Source organism: Pan paniscus, chromosome 19 (genome assembly GCF_029289425.2).
Source record: "Pan paniscus chromosome 19, NHGRI_mPanPan1-v2.0_pri, whole genome shotgun sequence".
Lineage (NCBI taxonomy): Eukaryota > Metazoa > Chordata > Mammalia > Primates > Hominidae > Pan > Pan paniscus.
This window is the reverse complement of record NC_073268.2, coordinates 57,896,315-57,915,094: the sequence shown is the minus strand read 5'-3', so window position 1 is coordinate 57,915,094 and position 18,780 is coordinate 57,896,315. Positions and strand designations below refer to the sequence as shown.

Below are 18,780 nucleotides of genomic sequence, written 5' to 3'. Positions count from 1 at the left end.
ATTCTTGTTAACACTGAAAAAGCTCTCAACTCTTTTTTACTGATTTGCACTTAGTTAACTATGAAATATATAGAATATAATTCTTTTGCCAGGCATGTTGGCTCACGTTTGTAGTCCCAGCACTTTGGGAGCCTGAGGCAGGCAGATCACTGGAGCCCAGGAGTTTGAGAGCAGCCTGTGCCAACATGATGAAACCCTGCCCCTATAAAAAATACAAAAGCTTGCCAGGCACAGTGGCTCATGCCTGCAGTTCCAAGTACTTGGGGCTGAGGCAGGAGAATTGCTTAAGCCTGGGAGGACAAGACTGCAGTGACCTGTGATCACACCACGGCACTCCAGCATAGGTGAAAGAGTGAGCCCCTATCTTAAAATAATAACAATAATAATAATAATAATATAATAATAATAATAATGTAATTCTTGCTTTTTTTTCCAGCTGCTACTAAATATGAACCTGGATCCTATATAGCTTCTCCTCTAGGATTTACACACAAGGAAAATCTGAATCAAGATCCAGTTTTGGAAGTAACAAAAGAACATGCACAGATTTTAAGAAGAAAATACATACTCTGAAAGATAAGGCAATTTTATTTGGGCTATTCACATGATATTTTGTTTCCCATTAAATATATGATGTGAACATTTTTACTAAAGGGAAATATTCTATATTATACATGTCTGATGAAAATTTATATAGTATTTTAAATAATGTTTCTTGGCCTCTTCAGCTAACTTTTAAGTGGATTTTGCAAATGAAAACCAGTATTACTGAGTTTTACATACTCGAACTGCCCAAATGTTAGCTATTTAAACAGCCAAATAATCAAGTTGCCATTAATAATTTAGTGGAGCCAATTGATGGCTTGTTTGTGTTTTATAATTTTATCTTTATACATAGTGATAGATTTAAGTTTAGATAGACATCATTTTGGTATACTGGTACTGTGGTCATTGTCAATGTTTGGATGTATTACGATTGTTATAGTGCAATCAAACTTAGATAATTTTAATTTTAAGCACTGATTTATTTAGATCTTTCCTTGTGGAAAAATAAGGTTTGCCTAAGGCTTTTTGCTTTTTTATTTATTGTTTCATTTCTTTATTAGATTAACTTTTGGGAAACAGTCTTAAAATTGGAGAAAATTTCCACATTTTAGGAAAAACAGCTTTCCCCCTGTGGGCCATTTGAGAGTAAATTGCTGACATTATGCCATCACATCTGGTATGTGGGTATTCCCACAAGTCAGGACATTTTATATAACTACTTCATAATCAGAAAGTTAACATCAATACACTTGATCATTTCATTCTCAGTTTCTTTTCAAGTTTTCTTAATTGTCTATAATGTTCTTTGTAGCAGAAGGATCCCATTCAGGTCCATGAATTTCATTTAGTTGTCATGACTCTTTCAGTCTGGAACAGTTCCTCAGTTTTTCTTTGACCTTTATGACCTTAAATCTTTTGAAGAGTAAAGTCCAATAATACAGAATGTCCCTCCATTGGATTTCTCTGAATTTTTTTTATGATAAGATTTAGATGATAATTTTTTTTTTGGCAAGAGTATCACAGAAGTTATCCCATGATCTTCTCACTGCATTCTATCAGGTGACCTGCAATTATTATTATTTTTTATTTTCATCTTTTAAGTTCAGGGGTACATGTGCAGGATGTGCAGGATGTCCAGGTTTGTTACATAGGTAAATATGTGCCATGGTGGTTTGCTGCACAGATCATCCCATCACATAGGTATTAATAATAGCCCAGCATCCATTAGCTGTTCTTCACGATGCTCTCCCTTCTCTCACCCCCCACCATCCCACATGCCCCTGTGTGTGTTGTTCCCCGCCATGTGTCCATGTGTTCTCATTATTCAGCTCCCACTTGTAAGTGAGAGCATGCAGTATTTCATTTTCTATTTCTGCGTTGGTTTGCTGAGGATAATGTTCTGCAGCTCCACCCATGTCCCTGCAAAGGACATGTCTCATTCCTTTTCATGGCTGCATAGTATTCCATGGTGTATATATACCACATTTTCTTTATCCAGTTTATCATTGATGGGCTTTTAGGTTGATTCTTTGTCTTTGCTATTGTGAATAGTGCCGCAATGAACATACGTGTGCGTGTATCTTTATACTAGAATTAGTTATATTCCTTTGGGTATATACCAAGTAATGGGATTGCTGGGTTAAATGGTATTTCAGGTTCTAGATCTTTGAGGAATCACCACACTGTCTTCCACACTGGTTGAACTAATTTACACTCCTATCAACAGTGTAAAAGCATTCCTGTTTCTCCATAATCTTGCCAGCATCTTTTCATTTTTTTGAATTATAGCCATTCTGACTGTTGTGAGATGGTGTCTCATTGTGGTTTTGATTTGCATTTCTCAGATGATCAGTGATGTTGAGGTTTTTTTGTTTGTTGGCTGCATGTATGCCTTCTTTTGAAAAGTGTCTGTTTGTGTCCTTTGACCACTTTCTGATGGGGTTGAGTTTTTTTTTTCTTGTAAATTTGTTTAAGTTCCTTGTAGATGCTGGATATTAGACCTTTGTCAGATGGATAGAGTGCAAAAATTTTCTCCCATTCTGTAGGTTGTCGGTTTACTCTGTTGGTAGGTTCTTAATGCTGTGCAGAAGCTCTTTAGTTTAATTAGATCCCATTTGTCAATTTTGGCTTTTGTTGCAATTGCTTTTGGCATCTTCGTCATGAAATCTTTGCCCTTGCCTGTGTCCTGAATGGCATTGCCTAGGTTTTCTTCCAGGATTTTTATAGTTTTGGGTTGTAGATTTAAGTCTTTAATCCATCTGGAGTTAACTTTTGTATATGGGTTAAGGAAGGGGTCCAGTTTCAATTTGCTGCATATGGCTAGCCAGTTCTCCCAGCACCATTTATTAAATAGGGAATCTTTTCCCCATTGCTTCCTTTTGTCAGGTTTGTCAAAGATCACATGGTTGTAGGTGTGTGGTCTTATTTCTGGGTTCTCTATTCTGTTCCACTGGTCTATGTGTCGGTTCTTGTACCAGCACCATGCTGTTTTGGTTACTGTAGTCTTGTAGTATATTTGAAGCTGGGTAGCATGATGCCTCTAGCTTTGCTCTTCTTGCTTAGGATTGTCTTGGCTATTTGGGCTCTTTTTTGGTTCCATATGAATTTTAAAATAGCTTCTTCTAGGTCTGTAAAGAATGTCAATAGTAGTTTAATGGGCCTAGCATTTAATTTACAGATTGCCTTGGGCAGTGTGGTCATTTTCACGATATTGATCCTTCCCGTCTGTGAGCATATGTTTTTCCATTTGTTTGTGTCATCTCTGATTTCTTTGAATAATGGTTTATAGTTATCCTTGAAAAGGTCCTTCACTTTTCTTGTTAGCTGTATTCCTAGGTATTATACTCTTCTTGTGGCAATTGTGAATGGGAGTTAATTCATGATTTTTCTCTCGGCTTGCCTGTTGTTGGTGTATAGGAATGCTAGTGACTTTTGCACATTGATTTTGTATCCTGAGACTTTGTTGAAGTTGCTTATCAGCTAAGAAGTTTTTGAGCTGAGATGATGGAGTTTTCTAGATATAGGATCATATCATCTGCAAACAAAGATAGTTTGACTTCCTGTCTTCCTATTTGAATAGCTTTTCTTTCTTTCTCTTGCCTGATTGCCTTGGTGAGAATTTCTAATACTGTGTTGAATAGGAGTTGGTGAGAGAGGGCATCTTTGTCTTGTGTCAGTTTTCAAGGGAACGCTTCCAGGTTTTCAGGTACTCAGGCAACAAATAGCGTTACGAATAGAATAGTACCTCACATCTCAATGCTAACGTTGAACGTAAATGGCCTAAATGCTCCACTTAAGAGAGATAGAATGGCAGAATGGGTAAGAATTCACCAACCAAGTTGCTGCTGTCTTCAGGAGACTCACCTAACACATACGGACTCACATAAACTTAAGGCAAAGGGTTGGAAAAAGACACTTTGTCTAAATAGACACGTCAAAAGCGAGCAGGAGTAGCTGTTCTAATATCAGACAAAACGGACTTTAAGACAACAGCAGTTTTAAAAAGACAAAGAGGGACATTATATAATGATAAAAGGACTAGTTCAACAGGAAAATATCACAGTCCTAAATATATATGCACCTAATACTGGAGATCCCAAATTTATAAAACAATTACTACTAGACATAAGAAATGAGGTAGTTGGCAACACAATAATAGTGGGGGATGTTAATACTCCGCTGGCAGCACTAGGCAGATCACCAAGACAGAAAGTCAACAAAGAAACAATGGACTTAAACTATACCCTAGAACATATGGACTTAACAGATGCTTACAGAACATTCTACCCAACAAGCATAGAATATACATTGTATACATCAGAACACGGGACATTCTCCAAAATAGACCATATGATAGGGCACAAAACCAGTCTCAGTAAATTTAAGAAAATCAGAATTATATCAAGTACTCTCTCAGACCACAGTGGAATAAAATTGGAAATTAATTCCAAAAGGAACACTCAAAAGCATGCAAATACATGGTAATTAAATAACCTACTCCTGAATGATTGTTGGGTCAACAATGATATCAAGAGGGAAATTTAAAAATTCTTTGAACTGAACGATAATAGTGACACAACCTATCAAAAACTCTGGGATACAGCAAAAGTGGAGCTAAGAAGAAAATTCATAGCATTAAATGCCTATATCAAAAAGTCTGAAAGAGCACAAATAAACAATCTAAGGTCACACCTCACAGAATTGGAGAAACTAGAACAGTCCAAATCCAAACCCAGCAGAAGAAAAGAAATAACAAAATCAGAACAAAACTAAATGAAATTGAAACAAAAAAATACAACAGATAAATGAAACAAAAAGCTGGTTCTTTGAAAGGATAAATAAAATTGATAAGCATTAGCAAGATTAATCAAGAAAAGAAGAGAGAAGATCCAAATAAGCTCTATTAGAAATGAAATGGGAGATATTACTACTGATACCACAGAAATACAAAAGATTACTCAAGACTACTATGAACATCTTCACATCCATAAACTAGAAAACCTACAGGAGATCGATAAATTCCTGGAAATATACAACCCTCCTGGATTAAATTAGGAAGATATAGAGACTCTGAACAGACCAATGAGAAGCAGCAAGATTGAAAATGGTAATTTAAAAATTGCCAACAACAAAAAAGTCCAGGACCAGATGGATTCACACCTGAATTCTATCAGACATTCAAAGAATTGGTACCCATCCTATTAACACTATTTCACAGGATAGAGAAAGAGAAATCTTCCCTAAATCATTTGATGAAACCAAAATCACCATGATATGGTTTGGCTCTGTGTCCCCACCCAAATCTCATCTTTTAGCTCCCATAATTCCCACATGTTGTGAGAAGGACCCAGTAGGAGATGATTGAATCATGAGGGCGGGTCTTTTCCATGCTGTTCTCATGACAGCGAGTGAGTGTCACAAGATCTGATGGTTTTAAAAACAGGACTTTCTCTACACAAGCTCTTTCTTTTTGCCTGCTGCCATCCACGTAGGATGTGACTTGCTCTTCCTTGACTCCACCATGACTTTGAGGCCTCCCCAAATATGTGGAACTGTAAGTCAAATAAACCTCTTTCTTTTGTAAATTGCCCAGTCTCAGGTATGTCTTTATCAGCAGTGTGAAAATGGACTAATACACACCCTAATACTGAAACAGACTAATAGACACCCTAATACCAAAAACAAGGAAGGACATAATGAGAAAAGAAAGCTACAGACCAACATCCCTGATGAACAGAGATGCAGTAATCCTCAAAAAAAATACTAGCTAGCTGAATCTAACAACATATCAAAAAGATAATCCATCATGATCAAGTGGGTTTCATACCAGGGATGCAGGGATGGTTTAACATCTACAAGTCAATAAATGCGATACACTACATAAACAGAATTAAAAAACAAAAGTCACATGATCATCTCAATAGATGCAGAAAAACCACTTGAGAAAATCCAGCATCCTCATTTTATTAAGACCCTCAGCAAAATCAGCATAGAAGGGACATACATTAAGATAATAAAAGCCATCTATGACAAACCCACAGCCAGCATTATACTGAACAGGGAAAAGTTGAAAGCATTCCTCCTGAAAACTGGAAGAAGACAAGATTGCCCACTTTCTCCACTTCTATTCAACATGGTACTGGAAGTTCTAGCCAGAGCAATCAGACAAGAGAAAGAAATCAAGGGCATCCAAAGTGGTAAAGAAGAAGTCTGCCTATTGCTGTTTCCCAATGATATGATTGTATACCTAGAAAACCCTAAAGACTCATCCAAAAAGCTTCTAGAACTGGTACATGCATTCAGCAAAGTTTCAGGATACAGAGTTACACAAAAGTGTGCACAAATCTGTAGCTGTGCTATACACCTTCAGCGACCAAGCCAAGAATCAAATCAATAACTCAACCCTTTTTACAATAGCTACAAATAATAATAATAATAATAATAATAAAATACTTAGGAATGTTCCTAACCAAGGAGGTGAAAGATCTCTGCGTGGAAAACTACAAAACACTACTGAAAGAAATCACAGATGACACAAACAAATGGCAGCACATCCCATGCTCATGGATGGGTAGAATCAATATTGTGAAAATGACCATACTGCCAAAAGCAATCTACACATTTAATCCAATTCCCATCAAAATACCACCATCATTCTTTAGAAAATGATGAAAAATAATCCCAAAATTCATATGGAACCAAAAAAGAGCCTACATAGCCAAAGGAAGACTAACCAAAAAGAATAAATCTGGTGACATCACATTACCTAACTCCAAACTATTCTGTAACACCATAGTCACTAAAACAGCATGATACTGGTATAAAAATAGGCACATAGACCAATGGAACAGAATAGAGAACCCAGAATTAAAGCCAAATACTTACAGCCAGCTGATCTTCAACAAAGTGAGGAAAGGACACCCTATTCAACAAATAGTGCTGGGATAATTGGCTAGCCACATTTAGGAGAATGAAACTGGATCCTTATCTCTCACCTTATACAAAAATCAACTCAAGATGGATCAAGAACTTAAGACCTGAAGCCTTAAAAATTCTAGAAGATAACACTGGAAAAACCCTTCTAGACATTGGCTTAGGCAAAGACTTCATGACCAAGAAGCTCAAAACAAATGCAACAAAAACAAAAGATAAATAGATGGGACTTAACTAAACTAAAAAGCTTTTGCACAGCAAAAGAAATAATTAGCAGAGTTAACAGACAACACACAGAGTGGGAGAAAATCTTCACAACCTACACATCCAACAAAGGACTAATATTCAGAATCTACAAAGAACTCAAATCAGTAAGAAAGAAACCAATCCCATAAAAAAGTGGGCTAAGGACACGAATAGACAATTCTCAAAAGAAAATATACAAATGGCCAACAAGCATATGGAAAAATGCTCAACATCACTAATGATCAGGGATATGCAAATCAAAACCACAACGCGATATCACCTCATTCCTGTAAGAATGGCAATATTAAAAAAAATAAAAAATAATAGATGTCGGCATGGATGTGGTGGAAAGGGAACACTTTTATAGTGTTGATGCTAATGTAAACTAGTACAACCACTATGGAAAACGGTGTGGAGATTGCTTAAAGAACTAAAAGTAGATCTACCATTTGATCCAACAACCCCATTCCTCAGTATCTACCCAGAGGAAAAGAAGTCATTATACAAAAAAGATACTTGTACACACGTTTATAGCAGCAAAATTCATAATTGTGAAACTATGGAACCAGCCCAAATGCCCATCAGTCAATGAGTGGATAAAGAAAATGTGATATGTACACACACACCCCATGGAATACTACTCAGCCATAAAAAGGAGCAAACTGGATGGAATTGGAGACCATTCTTCTAATTGCAGCAACCTGGATGGAATTGGAGACCATTCTTCTAAGTGAAGTAGCTCAAGAATGGAAAACCAAACATCATATGTTCTCATATGTGGGAACTAAGCTATGAGAATGTAAAGGCATAAGAATGATACAGTGGACTTTGGGGACTCAGGGGAAATGGTGGGAAGGGAGTGAGAAATAAAAGACTACACATTGAGTACGGTGTACACTGCTCGGGTGAGGGATGCACCAAAATCTCAAAAATCACCACTAAAGAACTTATTTATATAACCAAACACCACCTGTTCCTTAAAAACCTATTGAAATAAAAAGTAAATTTAAAAAAACCTCCTGGATTCATTGATTTTTTTGAAGGTTTTTTTGTGTCTCTATTTCAGTTCAGCTCTGATCTTGGTTATTTCTTGTCTTCTGCTAGCTTGGGAGTTTGTTTCCTCTTGGTTCTCTAGTCCTTTTAGTTGTAATATTAGGTTGTTAACTTGAGATCTTTCTCTCTTTTTGATGTGGGCATTTAGTGCTATAAATTTTCCTCTTAACACTGCTTTAGCTGAGTCCTGGAGATTCTGTTATGTTGTCTCTTTGTTCTAATTAGTTTTAAAACACTTCTTGATCTCTGCCATAATTTTATTATTTACCCCAAAGTCATTCAGGAGCAGATTGTTCAATTTCCATATAGTTGTGTGGTTTTAAGTGAATTTCTTAATCTTGAGATCTAATTTGATTGTGCTGTGGTCTGAGAGACTCTTTGTTATGATTTCAGTTATTTTTCATTTGCTGAGGAGTGTTTTTCTTCCTAATTTATGATTAGTTTTAGGGTAAGTGTCATGTGGCTATGAGAAGAATGTATATTCGCTTGTTTTTTGTTGGAGAGTTCTGTAGATATCTATCATGTCTACTTGATCCACAGCTGAGTTCAGGTCCTGAATATCTTTGTTAATTTTCTGTCTCCATGATGTGTCTAATATTGTCATTGTGGTGTTAAAGTCTCCCACTATTATTGTGTGGGAGTCTAAGTCTCTTTGAAGGTCTCCAATAACTTGCTTTATGAACCTGGGTGCTCTTGTATAGGGTGCATACATATTTAGGATAGTTAGCTCTTCTGGTTGAATTGAACCCTTTACCAACAGGTAGTGCTCTTCTTTGTCTTTTTTGATCTTTGTTAATTTAAAGTCTGTTTTGTTAGAAACTAGGATTGCAAGCTCTGTTTTTTTCTGCTTTCTGTTTGCTTGGTAAATTTTCCTCCATCCCTTTATTTTTAGCCTATGTGTTTCTTTGTGTGTGAGATGGGTCTCTTGAATACAGCATACTGATGGGTCTTGGTTCTTTATCTAGCTTGCCATTCTGTGTCTTTCATTGGAGAACACATTGAGATTTAAGGTTAGTAGTATTATATGTGGATTTGATCTCATCATCATGATGCTAGCTGGTTATTTTGCTAACTTGTTCATGTGGTTGCTTCACAGTGTCACTGTTCTTTGTACTTTAGTGTGTTTTTCTGGTGCCTGGTAATGGTTTTTCCTTTTCATATTTACTGCTTCCTTCAGGAGCTCTTGCAAGACAGGTCTGGTAGTAACAAGTTCCCTCAGCATTTGCTTGTCTGAAAAGCATCTTATTTATCCTTTGCTTATGAAGCTTGGTTTGGCCAGATGTGAAATTCTGGGTTGGAAATTCTTTTCTTTAAGAATGTTGAATATTGGTTCCCAGTATCTTCTGACTTGTAGGGTTTCCACTGAGAGGTCGGCTGTTCATCTGATGGGGTTCCCTTTGTAGGTGACCCGGCCTTTCTGTCTGACTGCCCTTAACATTTTTTCTTTCATTTAGAGTTTGGAGAATCTGATGATCATGTGTCTCGGGGATGATCTCCTCGTGGAGTATCTCACTGGAGTTCTCTGGATTTCTTGAATTTGAGTGTTGGCCTGTCTTGCTAGAACTAACTTGGGGAAGTGAGTTCTCTTGAATCCTATGCCGAAGTATGTTTTCCAACTTGGTTCCATTCTCCTTGTCTTTTTCAGGTACCCCAATCCATCATAGATTCGTTCTCTTTATGTAATCCCATATTTTTTGATGGTATCGTTCGTTCCTTTTCATTCTTTTATCTCTATTCTTGTCTGCCTGTCTTATTTCAGAAAGATCGTCTTCAAGCTCTGAGATTCTTTTCTTGGGCTATTCTGCTGTTAATAATTGTGATTTCATTGTGAAGTTCTTGTAGTGTGTTTTTCAGCTCTAACAGGTGAGTTATGTTTTTCTCTAGACCGGCTATTTTGGCTGTCCGCTCCTGTATTGTTTTGTCATGATTCTTAGTTTGTTTGCATTGGGTTACAAGATGCTCCTTTAGGTCATTGAAGTTCACTGTTATTCACATTCTGAAGCCTACTCTGTCATTTCAGCCATCTCAGGCTCAACCCAGTTCTGAGCCCTTGCTGGAGAGGTGTTGCAGGGATACTCTGGCTTTTTGAGTCCTCAGGATTTTGGGGTTATTTCTCATCCCTGTGGGTCTATCTTAAACTTTGACCTTGAGGATGGGGTTTTTGTGGCTTTTTAAATTGTTGTTGTTGTTGTTTCCTGCTTGTTTTTCTTATAACAGCCTGGCCACTCTTCTGCAGGGCTGCTGCAGTTTGCTGGGGGTTCGCACTATACCCTAGTTGCCTCAGTTTTTCCCATAGCTGGAGGTATCATCAGTGATGTCTGTGAAACAGCAAAGATGGCTGCCTGCCACTTCCTCTGGAAGCTCCAGCCCAGCAGGGTACTGACCTATTGCGGCCTCAAAAGTGCCTGTAGGAGGTGGCTGGAGACCCCAGTTGGGAGGTCTCCTCCAGTCAGGAGAAACGGGATAAGGGACCTGCTTAAAGAATGATTCTGGCTACTTTTTGGTAGACCAGCTGTGCTGTGTTGGGGATCCCTTCAGTTCCCATTCAATTTGGGCTGTCCAAAGGCCCACAGGCTGAACTGGCTGAGAAGCTTGAAAGGCCTAGGTGGCAGCCTGCCCCACCCCTCAGGCACTCCATCCCGGGAAGAAATTAGAGCTCTGTTAGCCCCATAGAACATGAGTGACCTACAATTTTGATTTGCCCTTTTACTGGTGATGTTGGCATTGATCACAAACAGTGGTGTCTGCTAGCTTTCTCCTCTGTAATGTTACTTTTTCACCTTGTAATTAATTAGTATTAATATTTTGTGGGGAGGTAATTTGAGACTATGTAGATATCTCTGTTCTTCATCAAACTCAATTTATTCATTTACTTGATTTGATATTTACTTGTGGTTTATTTCATTTAATAGGTTATAATTTGACAATTTTTTTAAACAATTTTTTTCTTTTTAGAAATGTTTTATTTTGACAATTTGAGACTTATAGAAAAATAGTAAGAAAACTACAAAACATTCTTGGATACTATTCCCCAAATGTGAACACTTTACTGTGTTTGCTTTATCCTTTCTCCCCCTTTTCCTCTTCTCTTTCTAGGTAAATATAAATGTAGGTGCATAATATAGACTTTTTCTGAATGGTTTATAAGTTGCAGGTATGATGCCTCTTTATTTCTAAATAATTTGATGTGTTTCTCCTAAAAACAAGGCATTATCTTGCATAATTATAGTATAACTATCAAAATCAGGAAATTAAAAATGGTTTACTGTTAATATCTCATCCATAAACCTTATTTTACTTTTTTCAGTTGTCTCAATAATATTTTTTATAGCCAAATAATTTAAGATGGGTGATTTTACAATCCATGATGTTGACTTTCATAATCCATGATGTTGAGAGGTTTCAGCATTTTTATGTTGATTCTTTCTCATCTCTGTGGGCCTATCTACCTTTGATGTTTGAGGTTGCTGACCTTTGGAGGAGGTCGATCTGTGTCAAATTATTCTGTCTTTTTAGTCTCTTTTAGTCCAGGATGATTCCTGAGTCTTTCCTTGATTTTCATGGCATTTATGTGTTTGAAGAGTGTGGGTCAGTTTTTTGTGGATTTTCTCTCAGTTTGGGTTCATAGGATGTTTCTTCATGATTCAGTTCAGGTTATACCATTCAGGCAGGAAGGTCACACAAGTGAGGCTGAGTTCTTCCCAATGCAGCATATCTGGAGGCATATGCTGTTACTTGGCTCCATTACTGGCCAGTGTTGACTTTGGTTGAGAATCTACCAGGTCTGTCCGTGATAAAGTGACTATCTACCCTTTGTTTTTCACCAATGTCTTATGTGAACATAGTTTGAGGCTCTGTAAATATCTGGTTACTCTAAACGTCTCACCCACTAGATTTAGTATTTCATTGATTATTTTTGTTGGGTCAATTATTATTATGGTGGTTGCCAAATCATGATTGTCTTCATCTTTCATTCCTTCTACGTGGATAAGTAAAACAAAACAAAACCAACCAACAAATAGGGGAGAAGGGAAAATTTATTGTTTTGCTGTTCAGGTTCCCTCCGCTTTGACCAGTGGTAGCCATTTCAAGCTGAATTCATGTCTTTTTGAACTGTCCTTATTGTTCTTTGAATACTTCCTTACTTTCTGGCATAAGCTGTTTCAACCATACTTTGTATTTTCTCTGCCCCAGCCCTTGAATCAGCCATTTTCATTTTTTTCCAGAAGCCCTGACTTTCTTTAGGGGACAGTAATTAGAAACCAATATCTGGGCAGTAATTGTGGTAGACACGTATGGCTATTGGAGTTGTCATTGCTCATAGGCTTCCTCAGTGAACAGAGCAGAAAAATACAGCTAGATGGATAAATATACAAACATACATGCTTATATTCATCGATATTTCTGTATTAGAATATACTGAAAACCATGAGTTCTTCCTGGTGATTCTAATTCCAGTTGAATCACACATGGCTCATTTTAGTTTTTTTTTCCCTTTCAGTACTCTTGACCTTTGAACAATGTGGAAGTTAGAGGGGCTGAACCCCACACAGCCGAAAATTTGCCTAAATTTTGACTTCCCTGTAATGTAACTGCTGACTGACCTGATTAACTACTGTTGACCAGAAACCTTACCCATAACAAAGTTGATTAATATATGTGCTGTATATTCTATGTATTATACACTATATTCTTATAAAAGTAAGCTAGAATTGCCTTAGCTATTCCAGCTGTTTTGGGGTTCGATATAAATTTTAAAATAGTTTATCCTAATTCTGTGAAGAATGTCATTGGTAGTTTGGTAGCTGACTTCAAACTATACTACAAACCTGCAGTAACAGAAATAGCATGGTACTGTTACAACAGCAGACACATATACCAATGGAACGGAATAGAGAGCTAAGAAATAATGCAGCACACCTACAACCATCCAACCTTCAACAACTCCACTTAAAAAAAGCGATGGGGAAAGCAATGGGACTGCTGGGTCAAATGGCAATTCTAAGTTCTTTGAGAAATCGCCAAACTGCTTTCCACAATGACTAAACAAGTTTAAATTCCCACCAGAAGTGCATAAACGTCCCCTTTTCTCCACAACCTTGCCAGCTTCTGTTAGTTTTTGACCTTTTAATAATGGTCATTCTGACTGGTGTGAGATGGCGTCTCACTGTGGTTTTGATTTGCATTTCTCTAATGATTAGTGAGTTTGAGCCTTTTTTTCATAGCCTTGTTGGCCACATGTTATGTCTTCTTTTGAAAAGTATCTGTTCATGTCCTTTGCCCACTTTTGATGGTGTTGTTTGTTTTTTTTTTTTTTCTTGTAAATTTAAGTTCCTTGCAGATGCTGGATATTAGACCTTTGTCAGATGGCTAGGTTGCAAATATTTTCTCCCTTTCTGTGAGCTGTTTACTCTGTTGATAGTTTCTTTTGCCGTAAAGAAGCTCTTTAGTTTAATTAGGTCCCATTTGCCAATTTTTGTTTTTCTTGCAATTACTTTTGGCATCTTTGTCATGAAGATCATTTCCAGGTCCTATGTCCGCAATGGTATTTCCTAGGTTATCGTCCAAGGTTTTAATATGTTTTCATTTTAGATTTAAGTTTTTAATCCTGCCTTTGCCTCCCAAAGTGCTGGGATTACAAGCGTGAGCTACCACACCCAGCGAGGAAGCCAAGTTTAACGTGTGTGCTCCACTCCTCCAACCTGGCCAAAGGGCAGTCATCATCACTGGCCACTACTGACCACAGCCTTTAGAAACTCCCCTTGAACGTGCTGGGCTGACCTTCCTCTGATCACAGGCAAGGTAACCATACACTCAAGGCCAATGATCCCATCTGCTGTGGGCTGGCTCATGCTCCCAATGCTTACAGAACCTGGGAGGCAGAGGAAAACTCTGCCCATCCCATGGGACGTTACCTGTAAGCTTTGAACACCAGAATCTTGAGGCCCATCTCTTTCTGAAAGGCTTTGTCTTCCTCTAAACCAGGAAGCTGGAGCAATTCCACCAGATTCTGTACAACAGATGCAACAAGAAAATTCATGAAGAGTAGATCTTAGGTTGAATTTTTCACAGAAGACCTTGTAAGAGCAGACAATGGTGAGAAAAAAAAAGCCCGAGGTCAGTACAATGGGGAAAAGCCTGTGAAGTGACCTGGCAGCAGCCACAGCTGCTGTCACCTCCATTCCCCTCTCATCTTGGAAACAGATTTGCCCTTTACAACTCAACTCATAGCTCACCCGCCTTCAGAGACTTCTTGGCCCATCTTAGCTGGAAGGGATCTGTTCCAGCGCTGAGCTTTTATTTTGCTTAGCATCTACTCAGATGCCTTGACTGTGTGTGTCTCACAGTCCTACTGACTGACAAACTCCCTGGGGGCCGAGATGGCATGGATTCAGGTCTCAGATGCTCTATGGCACCTGGGAGCATCTTACACAGGTGAAGTGCTCAGTGATGATCTGGGGTCACTATTCTCTGCAGATCAGCATGTCTGAGAGGTAGGGGCTCACAGCCTGTGGAACTGGTGTAAGACCTTTGTCTTTTCCCGGCTACTAACAGGTCCTGCTTGTCACAGCCCTTCCATGATACAAAGTTAAGTCATTTTGTGTCTGACACAGGCAAAGGGAAACGACAGACCCTTGCCTTCCCGGTCCTCAAGGGTCAGCTGTAAGATGATGTCATAAAGCCGGATCAGGTCCTGGGGCCGGGGGAAGCACTTGCTGTCATCCTCTGGCTGCTGCTGCAGCAGAGCCCTCTGCAGACCTTTGGCCATGCTCTCATTACGCTTGATTGCCATTGACAGCTTGATGTAAGTCAGGTAGGTGGAATGCACCACACGTCAGCTCAACTTATACTCAGAGAAGCAGAGGAACTGGGAGGACTGGACTACGAGTTGGGGCTGACCCAGAGGAAGTGGGGGGGTGCGTTGGGGCAAGGCCACAGCAGGGCCATTTGTCCTGGGCTTCAAGGGACCCTGTAATCCCAACTACTTGGCAGGCTGAGGCAGGAGAATCACTTGAATCCAGGAGGTGGAGGTTTCAGTGAGCCGAGATAGTGCCACTTCACTGCAGCCTGGGCGACAAGAGTGAAACTCCGTCTCAAAGAAAACTAAAATAGGCTGGGTGCAGTGACTCACGCCTGTAATCCCAGCACTTTGGGAGGCCGACATGGGTGGATCACCTGAGGCTGGGAGTTCAAGACCAGCCTGACCAACATGGAGAAACCCCATCTCTACTAAAAATACAGAATTAGCTGGGCGTGGTGGCTCATGCCTGTAATCCCAGCTGCTCAGGAGGCTGAGGCAGGAGAATTGCTTGAACCTGAGAGACGGAGGTTGTAGTGAGCTGGGATTGCTCCATTGCACTCCAGCCTGGGCAACAAGAGCGAACCTCCGTCTCAAAAATAAATAAATACATAAAATAAATACATAAAATAAATAAATACATAAATAAAATAGATATGTATTTATGCAAACGATACAAAAATGTTTGGCAACCATCGCAAGATACCTGACAATGTGAAATAGTTTTATTACAACTGGCCTGACCTTCAAAGGCCTTCACAGCTCCTGCCTTCATGTTACCGTCTACTATGTTCCTCATGCACCTTCCACTCAGCACAAACAGGCTGCACTGCCTCCGAAACACATCACTGGAACCCTGCCTCTGCTCCTTTGTCCATCTGAATCACCCTCTCCACATTTCTGACCCTGTAATCCTCATCTCACTTCATGAGGCAGTTCGCTTCTCTTTTGCATTTAGCTTTCCCCGGGGTACACTGTCAATAGCCTACTGTCTGATGTCATGAGTCAGCACTTCATCAGAGGCAATTACGTCCACAGAGCTTTTGGCTAATTACTGTCACTCCTCTTTACATGTGTGCATATGCATATCATCTTTCCCTAATGAGACTGGAAATCATGATTCATTCCCTGGAGCAGTGGTTTCCATAAGTGACCAACCCACAGACCGGTGCAAACTGGCTGCAAAAGAGCTTCCTCTGAGGAACTTATTAGAATGCAGATTCTTTGACTGCATGGGAGAGGAGGATCTCATAAATCTGGGTGTAATAGGCACAGAACATTAGGTGTAATATGGGCGGGACTCTGGACTCAGCATATCCAACAAGCTGCTGGCTGATTCCGACGATGCCGATGAATTGCCAGGTTGGGAACTGCTGCCCCCAGAGAACCTAGCAGAGAGCTCTGTACGTGGTAGGTGCTCACTCCCCTATTGTTTGGGTGTATGCCTCCTGATAATGAACTTGATCGTAACATTATTGTTGCATTATGCCTGTATTGTTTCCTTAAGTGAAGGAAGAATGCTTTTGAGTACCTAATAGGTGGCAAGCTCTGTGCCTACTTACATACATGAACTATTCCTTTTAATAACCTTTGGAAATAACGTGGCATTTCCATTGGGCATTAGAAATCTGAAGACTTTCGTTTACAGCTGTTGCAACAGCAGAACTAGAATTCGACCTCCGACATTTCTGCTCACCAGAGGGCATGAACTGCTGGTTTGTACCTGGCTTGCAGATACCTTCTTTGGGCAGCACAATGTTCAAAATTAAAAAAACTACCAACACTTCTAAACTGGATACTTTGTATCAATATCTGGGTTTCTGGCTTCTCTTCATGGGAAAAAAACAAACAAACAAAAAGGTTTGGTGAACACTGGGGCCCACATTCCTGCAGGGCAACAGTCACATGGAGACTTTAGATGGGCACGTGCCCAGAACACACTAGAGTCCCCATCGCTCCCCATTCTCTTACATTCTATTCCCAACTAGGTTCTTATAGGCCTGGGTTTGTGCCTGTTGCACACTTATCTACTCTCTTGCTTCCCACTGGTCAGGAAGTCTGGCAAACTTAAAAGGCCTCTTTTTGTTGCTCTCTCCTGTATGGATCTCTCATCATAGAGGTGTGTGCATTTCTGACTTTGTGATTTCAATACTAAGGAAGCTGTCGGCACATTATCAAGGAAAACGGGGATCGCTGCTCCCCAACGTACACATTCTGGTGTGCCCCAGTAAAATTCTATATTCAGCCTCCAAATTAGCTGGGAAAAATGTGGCAAATCATCTACTTGCTCCAATTCAATGGTGTTTAGAAGTAAGAAGTCACTGTGAGCAGTGCCACCAAGTGGTGGAGAGACTCCATGCAGAATCGCCACCTTCAGCCAGAGAGGCTGGGAGGCCGAAGACCTCTCTCAATGCACAGGGCCATTCAGAAACTAGAAACAAAATGCTTGCTCATCTCCCTAGGCCACTCCTTCCGAGGCTTTTTGAGACAAGATCTCACTGTCACCCAGGCCGGAGTGCAGTGGCACAATCAAGGCTCACTGCAACCTCAACCTTCTGGTTTCAAGTGATCCTCCCACTTCAGCCTTTCGAGTAGCTGGGATGACTACAGGCATGGGCCACCACACCCAGCTGATTTTTTTTTTTCTTTTTAGTAAAAATGAGGTCTCGCCATATTGTTCAGACTGGTCTTGAACCAACACATTTTTAGCTTTTTAAAAGACAGCCTTGGCCAGCCATGGCAGCTCACACTTGTAATCACTGCACTTTGGGAAGCTGAGGTGGGCAGATAGCTTGAGCTGAGGAGTTCAAGACCAGCCTGGGCAACATGGTGAAACCCCATCTCTACAAAAAATACAAAAATTAGCTGGGTGTGATGGTGCACATCTGTGGTCCCAGCTACTGGGGAGGCTGAGGTGGGAGGATTGCTTGAGCCTGGGAGGTCGAGGCTGCAGTGAGCTGTGATTACCTCACTGCATTCCGGCCTGGGGAACAGAGACCCTGTCTCTATTAAAAAAAAAAAAAAGAAAGAAAGAAACCTAAAAACAGACTGGCACTTAAAAGAGTTGTGCTTCATTTTTTGACTTTCTGTATTAATTTTGTTTGTTCCTTTCCTTAAACAAGCTGCCACTGCTGCTGATTCAACATGTTTCATTTTATACTTTTTTTTTTTTTTTTTTTGAGACAGAGTTTCGCTCTTGTTGCCCAGGCTGCAGTGCAATGGTGTGATCTCGGCTCAGTGCAACCTCTGCCTCCTGGGTTCAAGCAATTCTCCTGCCTCAGCCTCCCAAGTAGCTGGGTTTACAGGCATGCACCACCACACCCGGCTATTTTGTATTTTTAGTAGAGACGGGGTTTCTCCATGTTGGTCAGGCTGGTCTGGAACTCTCAACCTTAGGTGATCTGCCTGCCTTGGCCTTCCAAAGTGCTGGGATTACAGGCATAAGCCACTGGGCCTGGCCCATTTTATACATTTTTAATGTGTATTCTTGTTTTTGGAAAATGTGACCAGAGGACTATTAAACTCTTTTAGCATCAGTATAGCAAGGAGGTAAAAAAACAAACAACAAAACAAACAAAAAAAACCCTTTTTGTAAAATAGGATTGAGTATCGTTGGATTGAGCACTTACCAAGCAACTGTGCCAGGCATTTGTGTCCTTCATTTAATTCTTACAAGCCTGAGTGTTCGGTATTTTAATTTTATA

General features: G+C 39.7%; 1 long non-coding RNA gene and 1 pseudogene across 1 annotated transcript; both read left to right on the top strand.

The window, feature by feature from the left end:
- The window catches only part of LOC117976538 (coiled-coil domain-containing protein 144A-like), a 104,907-nt pseudogene that overhangs the window by 84,230 nt on the left and 1,897 nt on the right, over positions 1-18,780 (top strand).
- LOC117976674 (protein FAM106B) lies at positions 15,112-18,775 on the top strand. Its single transcript, XR_008621632.2, has one exon. It is a non-coding gene; the product is annotated as a protein FAM106B (long non-coding RNA).